At 43.7% G+C, this 13,849-nt stretch overlaps 1 non-coding gene across 1 annotated transcript; it reads left to right on the forward strand.

Annotated features, from left to right (window-relative positions):
* Nucleotides 1-3,115: 3,115 nt before the first annotated feature.
* trnai-aau (transfer RNA isoleucine (anticodon AAU)) lies at nucleotides 3,116-3,189 on the forward strand. Its single transcript has one exon. It is a non-coding gene; the product is annotated as a tRNA-Ile (tRNA).
* The last annotated feature ends 10,660 nt before the right edge of the window (nucleotides 3,190-13,849 follow it).

The following is a 13,849-nucleotide window of genomic DNA, read 5'->3' on the forward strand; positions in this document are numbered from 1 at the left end:
GCCACATTATACTCTATCTGCCAAATTATTTCCTGGAGCTGAGAGACCCTGGCAGAACCTAAACTGAGCATCGATGATCAGATTATTGCTACATGTGTTGTGCTTGATAGCACTGTTGGTGACATCTTCCATCACTTTGCTGATGATTGATTGTAGACTGATGGGGCGGAAATTGGTCAGATTGGATTTGTCCTGCATTTTTTTTATGGAGTGGGCACACTTGGGCAATTTTCCACATTGTCAAGTAGATGCCTGTGTTGTAGCTCTACTGGAACAGTGTGGCTGAGAGCGCAGCTAGTTCTGGAGCACAAGTCTTCAGGACTAGAGCCGGAAATCTTGTTCGGGTCCATAGTCTTTGCTGTATCGAGTGTCTTCAGCTGTTTGATTAGATTAGAGATACAGCACTGAAACAGGCCCTTCGGGCCACCGAGTCTGTGCCGAACATCAACCACCCATTTAGACTAATCCTACACTAATCCCATATTCCCACCAAACATCCCCACCTGTCCCTATATTTCCCTACCACCTACCTATACTAGTGACAATTTATAATGGCCAATTTACCTATCAACCTGCAAGTCTTTTGGCTTGTGGGAGGAAACCGGAGCACCCGGAGAAAACCCACGCAGACACAGGGAGAACTTGCAAACTCCACACAGGCAGTACCCAGAATTGAACCCAGGTCCCTGGAGCTGTGAGGCTGCGGTGCTAACCACTGCGCCACTGTGCCGCCCTGCCATTATGTGGAGTGTTTCTTGCCATTATGTGGAGTGAAGCGAATTGGCTGAAAACTGGAAGCTGTGATGCTGGGGACCTCCAGAGGCCGAGATGAATCATCCACTGAGCAATTTCTGACTGAAGATGGTTTCAAATGCTCCAGCTTCACCTTTTGCACTGACGTGCTCGGCTCCACCAACATTGAGGATAGGGATGTTTTTGGAGCCTCCTCATCTGGTTCGTTATTTAATTGTCCACCACCATTCATGACTGGTTACTTAGTTTCTCAGGGCAGTGTCCTAGGCCCAACTATCCTCAGCTGTTTCATTGATGGCTTTCTCTTCAACATAAGTGAGAAGTGGGAATGTTCGCTGATGATTCACAACTCATCAGATACTGAAGCAATCTGTACCTGCAAGCAGCAAGACCTGAACAACATTCAGGCTTGAGCTGATATGTGACGAGCAACATTCTTTGATCTGATCCTGAGGGAGATATCCGTGCGTGGAGTGGCGGGATGTATGGAGAGTGATTCTGAAGAGGGTGTCTGAACCTGGAGGGCAGAATCTGTGGAGAGTGGTCCTCAAAGGATGTCCATGTCTGGAGATTTAGGAATTCTGAAGAGGGTCTCCGAGCCCATAGTGCTGGGATGTATGGAGAGTGATCCTGAAGTGGGTGTCCGAGCCTGGAGTGGCAGGATCTGTGGAGAGTGATCCTGATGAGTGTGTGTAAACCTGGAATGGAAGCTTTCTGTGGAGGTACAGGAGGAGGCCATTCATTCCCAGTATTTTATAAAGGTTTAGCATAACTTATATGCTTTTACTCTGTGCCTCTATTAATAAAGCCAAGTGTCCTGTTTGCTCTTAGCTACCTTTTCAATCCTTCTAACATTGGTGTACATTGTCTCTCTGCTACTGCACCCAGTTTAGAATTGTAACGGTTCATTTATATGGCATTCTTCCTTCCAAATTGCATCACTTCACACTTCTCTGTGTAAAATTTAATCTGTTATGTGAAAGCCCATTTTACCATTTTTTTTTTAAGTTCCCCTGAAGTGTGTTACGATCACTGGCATAGGACAAAATTCCTGAGCATTCTTTGATGCTATCTCCATAGACAGAGCAATCTTATACGCGAGCTCAAATGTAGGATTTTGTGTGTTTAGTATCTTATTTCACCCACCAATATAAGCACAAATATGTCACGTAAATCTTGTTCACTGCAGTCCCTGCTGCTGTTTGCTGCCTATATTTACAGACTTTAATCTCAACCTCGTCACCATGTTCTCTAATATATTCAGGGGGCATCAGCAGAGAAAATGTTCACCAAGCATGGCAAGTGCAAGGAAATGTTTTTTTATGTCATTATGTCATGAACATAATATACAAATTTTTACATGTGTGAATCATCAAGATGTGTCCTCATAAATGGAACCCCGTCACAATAAACACTGTCACCTTTCAATGTTTAGCAGACAGGTTTGACGGCCTGATGTGTGTGATTCCCATATTAATGTGTTTGTGCAAAGTTCGGGGAAAGATGGAGATATGAATAATTTATAGGGAAATCTTTTAAACATATTACCACATCTCTCACTCACAAAGATCTGCAAACACATGGATTGCAAAAGAACCTGAGTACAAAATCACCTAAAATAAACACAGCCAGAGAAACTTGCAATAACCTGTAGCTCAGGGAAAGTACAGATGGATATTGGGCATCTCCTGGCAGGACAGAGTGCCGAATGCAGAAGTACACCAGCGTGCAGGGATCTGCAGCATGTTTGCCCTCTTGAGTCAGCGGTGACTCTGTTGACTGGGTCATGTGTGCTGAATGGATGACGGTCGCTTTGCCAAAGACATGCTCTTTGGTGAGCTTGCTATCAGCATGAGACCAACAGGTCACCCACGTCTGTGATACAAGGACATCTGCAAAGCGAGATCTCAAGCAGACTGGGATTGGAGTCGATGCATGGGAAGTCCTTCCTGCTGACTGGAATTCCTGGAGAAAGGCATTCAGGAAGACCATGGGAAAAGCAGAGGACAAAAGAAATGACCAGATGGTGGGAAAGAGAGCTCAGAGGAAGGAAAAATTATCAGTCGACCTCGGGCCAATGACATTCATCTATACCAGCTGCGGAAGGGATTGTCACTCACGAGTCATCCTCTACAGCCACAACAAACGATGTTTCATACAGAAGTGACGTACACCCCGGGTGTAGCCCATCGTCTTCCGAGACGGACGGTTGCCTATTACAATTACAACTACAGCTGCAACTGCAAGAGCGAGTCAGAGGCTGGGAACACTGCCGTGACGAACTCAGCTCTTGACTCGCCAAAGCCTGCCCACTATCTACAAGGCCTTCCTCTGATTTCAATTGCACATGCATTTGTGATTTGGCTCTGCAGCTTAGTTGGTTAAAGCACCTGTCTAATAAACAGGAGATCCTGGGTTCAACTCCCAGCAGAGCCTTATTTCACAGTAGCAACATGCTTGAAAAGTTTCATTATCAACATTGACATTTGTGTCTTGTGAACTTTAATTCAAAATACTTGATGAATTTCAATCACATTAAAAAAACAGCCTTTGTGAAGAAGATGAGTTTGGAATGGCTGTTCCTCCTTGGACAGAATTTCAGTGCTGAGACATCAAAGTTAACTTCTTTGACATAAATTTGTTCACAGTTACATTCAACCTGGAAAACAGCTTGATATTAATCTCACTGAAGGAGAGTGTTTGTGTCATTATTTGTTGCTTTTAACCGAGACTGGGACATGACGCAAGTGGGAGGGTTTATCTGAGGTTTGGAATATTTGTCAGTCAGGAACAAGAAAAATCAAAGGAACCAAATAAGAAAACCTATGTCTCATGTGGTTACCGAGAAACGGTGAGAAGATATTAAACTTTGTTGTATACAGTATTTGTGAACAGTATTTGAAGGGTCTCAGTAAAAATGTTCAGTGTTGATGAGAGTGGGGTCTGGGTGAGCAGCTGCTTAATGTGAGAGGGTCAGGACTGGATGCAGGAAGTTCTCTGACAGTCTCTCTCTGATGGGTTGAGTTGATTTACAACTGGCAGCTGTTGCTGTTTTGATAATTCAAGTTCCCTCCACTGATTTTTTTGGACAGACAGTGCAGTATGAGGATGTAAAGGGTTAATGCTGAAGACAGTGGGATTAACCCCTCCCACAATCAGAGTGATGATGTAACAGTCACATGAGATGAGGTTTGGGAGGAGAGAGCAGCACCAAGGATGCCAGTTTCGGAGGCTTGATGAGTGTGTATATAGTATTGTGTAAATTAGAAAAGAGTTCTTAGTTCTTTCAGCAGGAAATGTGTCCAGAAAATATCACGAAACTCACAATTTTATTATTCAGGAGTTGGAACACAGAGATATTAACTCCAAGTGACAGTAGTGGTTTCATTTAACAAAAGAAAAGGAGAGAATAATATTGCTCATTGATTGAAATCTCCCAGTGAGGAGACAGTTAAACAGGTGATCTGTTGGGGCATCCTTCGATCCAAGGTTTCGGCAGCATTTAATCTCCCTTTTTGGTGAAACTCTCTGTTTTTTGCATCTTTTTTTAATCCAGCTTTGATGGACCAGTGAAAAAACTGAAAAAAGTGAACAGATCCATCCTTTCTTTTCTTCCTTCTTCCCATCAGTTTCTCTTTTCTGTCCCAATTTAATCTGCTGTTTTATCCATTCCAATCATAATTCAACATTCCAATCAAATCTATTTGTTATTCCACAGTGTCTCTCCATGTGTTTTATTCTGTTGTATTCTCTCACAGTCTGTTTGATGATCAATTTTACATCTCACTCTCTGTTCTGGTGAAGATCAGAAGCAGTGTTATCTGTTTGCAACACCCGACAAGTCGGCCTGAGGCTGTGTCTCATCGATAATGTGGAGTTAGGAACATAGGAGCAGGAGTCGGCCATTCAGCCCATCGAGCCTGCCCCACCATTCAATATGATCATGGCTGATCATCCACTTCAATGCCCTTTTCCCCACACTTTCCTCATATTCCCTTATGTCATTTGTATTTAGAAATCTATCAATCTCTGCTTTGAACATACTTAATGACTGAGCTTCCACAGCCCTCTGGGGTACAGAATTCCAAAGATTCACAACCCTCTGAGTAACAACATTTCTCCTCATCTCTGTCCTAAGTGGCTTGCCCCTTATTTTGAAATTGCGTCCCCTGGTTCTCGACTTCCCAACCAGGGGGAACATCTTAGCTGCATCTACCCTGACTGTCCTTTAAATATTTTGTAGGTTTCAATGAGATCACCTCTCATTCTTCAAAACTCTACAGAATAGAGCCCCAGTTTCCCCAATCTCTCTACACAGGACAGTCCCACCATCCCAGGAACAAGTCTGATGAACCTTCTTTGCACTCTATCTGTGGCAATAATATCCTTCCGAAGGCAAGGGGACCAAAACTGCACACAGTACTCCAAGTGCTGTCTAACCAAGGTTCTATACAATTGAAGCAAGAATTCACTACTCCTGTACTCAAATCCTCTTACGATAAAGGCTAACATACTATTAGCCTTCCTAATTGCTTGCTGCACCTGCATGTTAGCTGTCAGTGACTTATTGACATGGACACCCAGGTCTCCCTTATACTCTATACCTCAGTTAATAAAGGAAAGGATTCCATAAACCTGCTGAACCACCTTATTGACCAGTCCTGCTACTTCAGGAATCTGTGGACATTCACTCCGACGTCCCTCACTTCCTCTACACCATTCAGTGTTCTCCCATTAATTGTGTATTCCTTTGCCTTTTTTGACGCCTGCTCTCGCTGTTCCCTGCTCTCCGAGTGAACTCTTGCTCCCTCTCTCTCCTGGGCTCTTTATGCTCCACTCTGCTCTCACTGTTTCCCGCTCTCTTAATGTATCAATATTTGTTTGCCTTGTGTTTAATTTAAAATATGGATTAACTGTATTTTACAGTTGTAGGTTTTATTTGGTAATCCTGTGCAAGTTGTGGATTGGTATTCAATATTCAGCTCTGTGAAAACGATTGTGAATGAAAATATAACTTTCAATCTTATACATGGGCTGGTCTGCAAGCTCCAAGTCCTTCATTTTGTAGTAATGGCTTGATACTGTATCTTTCAGTCTTAATCTCTGTGGGATTTTTGAACTGGTATGTAATGCATAACTTGGTCTAACGTTCTGATGTACATTATTGGGATTCATAGGATCATAGGAAATAGGGGCATTAGGCCATTCAGCCATCGAGCCTGCTCCAACATTCAAACAGATCGTGACTGATCATCTACCTCTACGCCATTTTTCTCTGCCATCTCCATATCCCTTGATCTTGTTAGTATTTAGAAATCTATCGATTTATGTCTTGAATATGTTCAATGATTGATCTTCCACAGCCCTCTGGGATAAAGAATTCCACAGATTTCTCACCCTCTGAGTAAAGAAATTCCTGCTCATCTCAGTCTGCCCTTATTCTGAGACTGTGTCCCCTTGTTCTGGACTCACTAGACAGAGGAAACATCCTATCCATATCTACCCTGTGACACCCTGTAAGAACTTTACCTGTTTCAATGAGATCACCTCTCATTCTTCAAAACTCCAGAGAATTTAGGCCCAGTTTCTGCAGTCTCTCATCATAAGACAATCCCACCATCCGAGGGGATGAGACCAGTGAATCTCTGTTGCACTCCCTCTGTGACAAGTCTATCCTTCCTTAGATAAGGAAACCAAAATTGTACAGAATACCCCAGGTGCGGTCTCATCTAGACTTCATACATCTTTACTCATGTACTCAAATACGCTTTCAATGAAGCCAACATACCATTTGCCTTCCTAATTGCTTGCTGCAGCTGCATACTAGCTTTTAGTGTCTCATGAACAAGGACACCCAGGTGCCTTTGGACATCGACACTTCCCAGCCTCTCACCATTTAAGAAATACTCTGTCTTTCTGTTTATTCTACCAAAGTGGAGAACTTCACACTTATTCACATTATACTCCATCTGCCATGTTCTTGCCCATTCATTTAACCTGTCCAAATCCCCTTGAAGCCTCCTTGCATTCATTCTGTACCTTTCAATTCTGTAAATTTTGTCTGTTCTATTTCAGATTTTATATTTAAAATGTCACCATGGTGTCAGAGTTTATTTAGATCTGATAGTGAGTTTGTTTTTGGACTGTGATTGATGTATCAACCTGTCAGCTGTACTGAATTGGAGTGAAATAGAAACAACTTCTGTCTCTCCTGCTGTTGTTTGACTGTTGGATTGAAAATGTGTCTCTCTTGACTTTGGGATCAGTGTCTGTCTGACTACTTATTTTGTTTGCTCCAGTGGAACTGATGAACTGGCAGTATCTCTGTGCTTTGGGAGTGATCCTGTACCGACTGTGTGTTGGAACGAGATCACTGCATTTTACCTTGTGTCCAAGAATCACCACATCCAGTCAGGTTCCTTCATGTATTTTCCTGCAGGAATGAAAGAACTGGTGAGGTAGAAGATACAAAAGCGATCAATGTAATCGTCCCAATAATAATCATTATGAACAATCACAAAATGAAAACCAAGAACACAAACAGTGTCAGTGTCTGACTCCACTGCAGTACTGCAGCATTCAGCTTCTGTTTACCAGGTGTTTGCAGTGGTTTTACAACAAGTTTGTGACATTCAGAAACAACATTATGGAAAGATGTAGGAGCAACAGGGTGGTGGTGATAGGAGATTTTAATTTTCCCAACATTGACTGGGATTCGCTTAGTGTTAGAGGTCCAGATGGAGCAGAATTTGTAAGGAGCATCCAGGAGGGTTTTCTAGAGCAGTATGTAAATAGTCCAACTCGGGAAGGGGCCATACTGGACCTGTTGTTGGGGAATGAGCCCGGCCAGGTTGTTGAAGTTTCAGTAGGGGACTACTTTGGGAATAGTGATCACAATTCCGTAAGCTTTAAAATACTCATGGACAAAGACGAGAGTGGTCCAAAAGGGAGAGTGCTAAATTGGGGGAAGGCCAACTACACCAAAATTCGGCAGGAGCTGGGAAATGTAGATTGGGAGCAGCTGTTTGAAGGTAAATCCACATGTGATATGTGGGAGGCTTTTAAAGAGAGGTTGATTAGCGTGCAGGAGAGACATGTTCCTGTGAAAATGAGGGATAGAAATGGCAAGATTAGGGAACCATGGATGACAGGTGAAATTGTGAGACTAGCTAAGAGGAAAAAGGAAGCATACATAAGGTCTAGGCGGCTGATGAAAGACGAAGCTTTGAAAGAATATCGGGAATGTAGGACCAATCTGAAACGAGGAATTAAGAGGGCTAAAAGGGGTCATGAAATATCTTTAGCAAACAGGGTTAAGGAAAATCCCAAAGCCTTTTATTCATATATAAGGAGAAAGAGGGTAACTAGAGAAAGGATTGGCCCACTAAAGGACAAAGGAGGAATGTTATGCTTGGACTCAGAGAAAATGGGTGAGATTCTAAACGAGTACTTTGCATCGGTATTCACCGAGGAGAGGGACATGACGGATGTTGAGGTTAGGAACAGATGTTTGATTACTCTAGGTCAAGTCGGCATAAGGAGGGAGGAAGTGTTGGGTATTCTAAAGGGCATTAAGGTGGACAGGTCCCCAGGTCCGGATGGTATCTATCCCAGGTTACTGAGGGAAGCGAGAGAGGAAATAGCTGGGGCCTTAACAGATATCTTTGCAGCATCCTTAAACACGGGTGAGGTCCCGGAGGACTGGAGAATTGCTAATGTTGTCCCCTTGTTTAAGAAGGGTAGCAGGGATAATCCAGGTAACTATAGACCGGTGAGCCTGACGTCAGTGGTAGGGAAGCTGCTGGAGAAGATACTGAGGGATAGGATCTATTCCCATTTGGAAGAAAATGGGCTCATCAGTGATAGGCAACATGGTTTTGTGCAGGGAAGGTCATGTCTTACCAACTTAATAGAATTCTTTGAGGAAGTGACAAAGTTGATTGATGAGGGAAGGGCTATCGATGTCATATACATGGACTTCAGTAAGGCGTTTGATAAGGTTCCCCATGGCAGGCTGATGGAGAAAGTGAAGGCGCTTGGGGTCCAAGGTGTACTAGCTAGATGGATAAAGAACTGGCTGGGCAACAGGAGACAGAGAGTAGCAGTAGAAGGGAGTTTCTCAAAATGGAGACGTGTGACCAGTGGTGTTCCACAGGGATCCGTGCTGGGACCACTGTTGTTTGTGATATACATTAATGATTTGGAGGAAAGTATAGGTGGACTGATTGGCAAATTTGCAGACGACACTAAGATTGGTGGAGTAGCAGATAGTGAAGGGGACTGTCAGAGAATACAGCAGAATATAGATAGATTGGAGAGTTGGGCAGAGAAATGGCAGATGGAGTTCAATCAGGGCAAATGCGAGGTGATGCATTTTGGAAGATCCAATTCAAGAGTGAACTATACAGTAAATGGAAAAGTCCTGGGGAAAATTGATGTCCAGAGAGATTTGGGTGTTCAGGTCCACTGTTCCCTGAAGGTGGCAACGCAGGTAAATAGAGTGGTCAAGAAGGCATACGGCATGCTTTCCTTCATCGGACGGGGCATTGAGTACAAGAGTTGGCAGGTCATGTTACAGTTGTATAGGACTTTGGTTCGGCCACATTTGGAATACTGCGTACAGTTCTGGTCGCCACATTATCAAAAGGATGTGGATGCTTTGGAGAGGGTGCAGAGGAGGTTCACCAGGATGTTGCCTGGTATGGAGGGCGCTAGCTATGAAGAGAGGTTGAGCAGATTAGGATTATTTTCATTAGAAAGACGGAGGTTGAGGGGGGACCTGATTGAGGTGTACAAAATCATGAGAGGTATAGACAGGGTGGATAGCAAAAGGCTTTTTCCCAGAGTGGGGGTTTCAATTACTAGAGGACACGAGTTCAAAGTGAAAGGGGAAAAGTTTAGGGGGGATATGCGTGGAAAGTTCTTTACGCAGAGGGTGGTGGGCACCTGGAACGCATTGCCAGCGGAGGTGGTAGATGCGGGCACGATGGAGTCTTTTAAGATGTATCTAGACAGATACATGAATGGGCAGGAAGAAAAGAGATACAGAACCTTAGAAAATAGGCGACATGTTTAGAGAGAGGATCTGGATCGGCGCAGGCTTGGAGGGCCGAAGGGCCTGTTCCTGTGCTGTAATTTTCTTTGTTCTTTGTTCTTTGTAACACAAGCCCTGCACTGCTCAATGACTGGGACTGTCCGATAGAGCAGTGACCTTTACACAGTCACATTTCTATTTCAACGGAAAACAAGCAGCCACTATTTAAAATGTGCCTTTCACACTTCTGACCTGGTGTCTGCAATAAATGTTCTTTGTCTAACTGTCCACATCGTTATTTTGCGGCTATTTTCCCCCCACTGTTCACAATCCAACAAACAGTGAGAGACTGGAACTAAAGCAGGAAAATTCCCTCTCGTTTGGGTGGTGAAATTGTCAATGATTTTCAATAGTGATTTCTTCCCATTGTGTCTCCCTGAGCCTGTACAGACACTGTCCGAGAATGAACTCTCCCTTCCCCGTGTCCCCGGCTCACTCCATGTTCCGGGAGCAGCTCCTGCTCCACAGTGTCTGTTACAAACACTCCCCGACTCCCCCTCAACTTCCCACCACTCAATGCTAATCTCTGAGCACATCTGCGGACACGCTCCCAAAGCAGTGGCTGCAGGAAGCAGATGCTGTTTGTTCCCTTCCCCCGGGCCCGGGAAGTCTCCATTAGCAGCTGATTTAAAGCATCTTCCCCTGATTGAGAGAATGGCCTCACAGACTGGGTTGGGGAAAGGCTGTGCATGCGCCCCACTCCTCAGTGTGACGTCACACTGGGGGCGGGGCTACATCGCGCGTGCGCAGATCTTTGCAGCAATTCAGCACTCAAACATCAATGGGAACTTTCCCCATTTCACCCTCATCAAAGTCCCAAAGAAAGTGAAGAGGGGCTTGGACTGGAGGGAGGGAGGAGCGGGGTAGGGGGAACCTTGAACCCAGAAAGCTGCCCACTTGCCCCATTTTGATGCTCAATTTGCGGTCATTCCCTGCAGGGGGTTTGTTATTATTGAGCCCCTCCTGGTAAAACAATCCGATAGAAAGAGGGGAGAAAGGAGGGAGCCGGTGTGTTTGCTGGGACCTTGCAGAATTCATTTCAGCAGCAAAAGTCCCGGGTTATATTAACCCGAGTGAAACACGCTGTCAGTGAGAGGAAAACCGAACAGCCCTTTTCATCTTTTCATTGGAAACAAAGTAGAGCCGGAATTGCGGCAAGCAGAGCAGACACACAAGCTCAATGACAGGAGAGCTCGGCCGTCCCTGAGTTTCAGCTCCCAGCTCTTACATTTCCTCATCCACACTGTCTTTACTGTGGATGTTCAGGGGTTCCTTGTCGGATCTGAGGACTGTATCCATTAAACATTCTGAGTCAGGAGATCCACACACTCTCTGTTACCAAGATTTATGGGCAGGAATGTTTCAAAACTTTGTCTATTAAATCATTGTATTATTCACAGAACTAATGAGGCAATCGGTTCATTATTCAGGCCTTGAACTTGGTTTGGGTAGACCGAAAACTGAGAGGTTCAGCACCTTTCCACTTCTTCACTAATATAACTGATTTTTTTTGATGAAGTAACAGAAAAGGTTGATGAAGGGAAAGTAATGGATGTTGTCTATATGGATTTTAAGAAAGCGTTTGACAAACTACCACATAAAAGGCTGGGTAACAAAACTGAGGCTCCTGGAATAGGAGGGTCAGTATCTGCTTGGATTTAAAAATGGATGAAATATCAAGAAAAGCGAGTTGTGGTATTTGGTTGTTTTTCAGAATGGAAGATGGTGAACAGTGATGTCCACAAGGGTCAGTGTCAGGACCATCATATATATAAATGACTTGAATATTGGAATCACAGAATCACAGAATTGTTACTACACAGAAGGAGGACATTTGGCCCATCGTCTCTGCACTGACTCTCCAAATGAGCAATTCACCTCATGTCACTTCCCCGTCTTCTCCCCATAATCCTGCACCTTATTTTCAGATAACAGTCTAATTCCCCTTTGAATTCTTCAATTGAACCTGCCTCCATCACATTCTCAGGCAGTTCATACTTTAACCACTCGCTGTGTGAAAAAGTTTTTCCTCATGTCGCTTTTGCTTCTTTTACCAATGACTTTAAATCTGTGCCCTCTCGTTCTCGATCCTTTCACAAGTGGGAACAGTTTCTCCCTATCCACTGTGTCCACACCCCTCATCATTTTGAATACCACAATGAAATCTCCTCTTAGCCTTCTTTTCTCCAAGGAAAACAGTCCTAACTTCTCCAATCTATATTCATAACTGAAATTCCTCATCCCTGTAACCATTCTCATGAATCTTTTCCATAATCTCTCCAATGCCTTCACATCTTTCCAAAAGTGTGGCACCCAGAACTGGACGCAGTACCTCAGCTGAGTCTAGTGTCTTATACAAGTTCAACATGACCTCCTTGTTCTTGTACTCTATGCCTCTTTCACTAAAGCCGAGGATACTGTATGCTTTATTAACCACTCTCTCAACCAATAACATATAACCCCAGGTCCCACTGCTCCTGCACCCCCTTTAGAATTATACCCTTTATTCTATATTGTCACTCCATGTTCTTCCTACCGAAATGAATCAATTCACATTTCTCTGCATTGAACTTCACCTGTCATCTGTCCTCCCATTCCACCAACTTGTCTATGTCCTTTTGAAGTTCTACACTATCATCCTTACAGTTCACAATGCTTCCAATTTTCGTATCATCCATAAACTTTGAAATTCTGCCCTGTACACCAAGGTCTAGGTCATTAATATATATCAGGAAAGGCAAGGGTCCCAACACTGACTCCTGGGGAACTCCACTACAAACCTTCCTCTAGCCCGAAGAACATCCATTGATCACTACTCTTTGTTTCCTGTCACTCAGCCAATTCCATGTCCATGTTACTACTGTCCCTTTTATTCCATGAGTTATAACTTTGCTCACAAGTCTGTTGTGTTGCATTGTATCAAATTCCTTTTGAAAGTCAATAAAAGCAAAATACTGCAGATGCTAGAAATCTGAAATATAAACAGAAAGTGCTGGAAATACTCAGCAGGTCTGGCTGTATCTGTGGAGAGAGAAACAGAGTTAATGGTTCAGCTCAGTGACCTTTCAGATGCTGTCAGACCTTTTGAAAGTCCATGTGGACCACATCAACAGCATTGCCCTCATCATCCCTCTCTGTTGCCTCATCAAAAAACTCCAGCAGGACAGTTAAACATAACTTTCCCTTAAGAAATCCATGCTGGCTTTCTTGAATTCACCCACATTTGTCCATGGGGCTATTAATTTTGTCCCGAATTATTCTTTCCAGAAGAGAGTGAGACGAGGTGAGTTGCTTCAGCAGAGAGCCAGCATGGGTTCGTCAGGCCGAATGGCCTCCTTCTGTGCTTTAGCCATTCTATGATTGTATGATTCTAGCAGCAACTGTTGGTGGAGAGGCAGTGATGCAGGAATGGGTTGACAGAAAGGGGAAAGTCTGGGCTGGTGTGTGTTTGCAGCATTTGCAGCTTGTGTTCGGGTTTGTGAATAAAGGTGATTTGGAAGCTGTGTTCCAAATTGAAGTGTTTATTGGAAGCAAGAAGTTGATGTCAATGAAGAATAATATGTGTGAAGATGAAGCGTGGTGTGATTATGGATAGCTGTAAATCTATTGTTGGTGAATTATTTGTGTTAATAAACTTCCACTGCACCCTCTGCTGCAGGCTGCTGTTTATATCCAGCTGTGTATTAGTGCTGTGTGTTAACTAGATAAATGTTTGTTTCAACTCTGTTTATAAAGCAATAGCATTGCACTCAAACAGTCCCAGACATAGCAACACACGTACAAAAGCAAAATACTGCAGATGCTGGAAATCTGAAATATAAACAGAAAATGCTTGAAATAGTCAGCAGGTCTGGCAGCATCCGTGGAGAAAGAAACAAAGTTAATGTGAGCTGAGGAAACAGACCTGAACTGTTAACTGTTTCTCTCTGCACAGATGCTGCCAGACCTACTGAGCATTTCCAGCATTTTCTGTTTTTATTACAGCAACACCTTTGATCAGCA

Source organism: Heterodontus francisci, chromosome 28 (genome assembly GCF_036365525.1).
Source record: "Heterodontus francisci isolate sHetFra1 chromosome 28, sHetFra1.hap1, whole genome shotgun sequence".
Classification (NCBI taxonomy): Eukaryota; Metazoa; Chordata; class Chondrichthyes; order Heterodontiformes; family Heterodontidae; genus Heterodontus; species Heterodontus francisci.